General features: G+C 38.6%; 1 pseudogene across 1 annotated transcript; it reads left to right on the top strand.

The window, feature by feature from the left end:
- Positions 1-275: 275 nt before the first annotated feature.
- On the top strand, positions 276-1,985 carry LOC148723064 (uncharacterized; annotated as a pseudogene). The gene is made up of 2 exons (XR_015991869.1): positions 276-867; positions 1,581-1,985. The product of XR_015991869.1 is annotated as an uncharacterized LOC148723064 (transcript).
- The last annotated feature ends 344 nt before the right edge of the window (positions 1,986-2,329 follow it).

Below are 2,329 nucleotides of genomic sequence, written 5' to 3'. Positions count from 1 at the left end.
GAAATGCACTTAAGCATGTCGTTTTGGCTGGGTGTCACATGCCCCCTCCACAACGAAAAATCGTTCTAAAGTTGTAGATACCCACGGTGGTAATCTTTTCGTGTCATGACCCTCCCCAAAAAAGAACTGATAAGATTGAGCAGAAACAGGATGTCCAGTACAGTGATAACTTGAACTGATGTAACAAAGGCTGAGTAATTAATTATTAGACTGCTGAGCCAAGAAAACAGTATTCAGAGAAATACATTTCTAGTTTCTTTTCTCATAGATGATGTTTGGGCCAAGATCGTGTCAGATGCACATACGACAAGTCTTTGAGCTCTGAGCAGACATCATTCGACCCTGTGCTTGCTCAACAAACACAGAGCTCCACTGAGCTTACTGTTGACTTAACCCTTTCACGAATGGAATCTGAAATGGCCACCTGCGAAACAGTGAGTGGCTGCCAAAAAGAGTGCGAGTATGATAACATTGATGAGACTCTTCGAAAGTCGAGGTCATTAAGTGAGGGGTGTTCAGATATTCAGGATAGAGAACGAAGAAACACACTAGTTTTGAGCGATAAAAAAGAAATAGAGCAGCCAAGCAGTTTCTGCGATGAGAAAGAAGGAAACAACGATTATCTTTACGCTGTTGTTCACAAACAAAGAAAAGGCAGAGCCAGTTCTGATGAAGCAAGCGCCCGAAAAAAAACTTCCGAATCACCCTCGGGAAGGAACTAGTGGGTCACCTGGTAGCCGGGCGTCCTCCATAGGGCTCGAAGTCGATAGAAGGGCCGCCATGAATGAGACACCCAAGACTTGCAAGGATACAGACTACTTGTATGCAGTTGTTGACAAGACGAAGAAAAAGGAGAAACCGCCACAGGTAAAATATTTCACCTACCCCAGCAAGAATTGTTTTCATGATTACCTGTTACTACGAACTTCAGCGCTGTTTTACTTAAGAGATCGATCTTGATAAATTTAATTCCTCGATTCATAATATATAAAGATGATAGTCGTGTGTGCAGCTTGCTGGGGCACGGTAACTGGACAAACTTTTGAGTATCCTCTGAAAAATACTTAAGTTATACTTCTTACTAACCAAGCGCGAGGGTCCTACTAGGAATATTATCCTGTGTGGGATTACGGACCGAGCAAAAACAAAAACACCGTACAACTGAGGGCCATAATCCCCCAGTGCGACTCGAGAAAGTGGCGTTAATGAATTGTTTACTATGCGGCAAAACTCGTTTAATTTGATTTTTCCGGCTTTCGTAACCAAAATACACGGATTATGACCGTCACCGTCAGGAAACGGTTCGTACAGTGAACGGTAAAGTACAGACCAAGTTAGAACCAAATTAGAACGCAGAGATTTACCTCGAAATTACCTGAGGTAAATGAAACAAAATAAAATAAAATCTTGATCAAAAGCAAAATAAGACACAACTGACAGGGTCATCTTATCATATTCTGATCATATCATTTATTTTTTGTTTGTTTGTCTGTTTTTTTTTTTTTTTTTTTTTTTTTTTTTCTTACTCGCTACGTTGCTATCGTTATTCAGGATCACTATTTGTTTAATGTTTGATCTAGATGCCCCCTCCCTACCACGGTCTTGTGTACGCAGATCTCGTCCACTCCCGGGAAAACTACGCTAAGCTTGTCAAAGAGGAGTCCTAGACAGTATACGCCCACGTTGATCAAACAGAGGAAGGGGAAGATTGAACTCTGTTCGTTTCCAAACTTTGAAATTATTGAATGATAAAGATAACAACAACAATAACAACAAAAAAAAAAAAACAATCGAAGCAGAACTTAAAGAAAATGATTGTAATAATAACACGTTAAAACGTCATTGTCGTGGAGACAGTATTCAGTAATCACTTGTTTTGTCCTTACAAATATCGGACTATTTTGGTAGAAATGATTTAAAAAAGTTGCACCATGTTGATTATAACAACTTAAACTATCACGTATGTGATACTCATTGAGGTACGTATAAAAAATTATGTAATTGGTATTACTTCCAGGGTATAAGTTGATGGAGTTCGACATCGGCGTATCACAATGGGCGTACTGAAGGAAAACATTTCCAAATTTTAATACAACTTTTACTTGCAGTTGGTTTCAAGCAAAATTAAAAAAAAAAATTGCGAATAAAACTTTGAAAATATCTCTAATGATTTTTCCTTTCCGAGGACTAATGAAATTGACTTAAACCGCAGCTTCAAATGTGTCAAATTGAAACTACCCGTTTTAACGTTTGTGTTTTCGAACAACACGGTACGGTCTAGTTTAAAAACAAAAAAACGATGAATAAATGGGCAAGTGGGAAATGTTTT

This window comes from Stylophora pistillata, chromosome 9 (genome assembly GCF_964205215.1).
Source record: "Stylophora pistillata chromosome 9, jaStyPist1.2, whole genome shotgun sequence".
Taxonomy (NCBI): Eukaryota; Metazoa; Cnidaria; class Anthozoa; order Scleractinia; family Pocilloporidae; genus Stylophora; species Stylophora pistillata.
The sequence above is the reverse complement of the archived record's forward strand: the minus strand, read 5'-3'. Positions and strand labels throughout refer to the sequence as shown.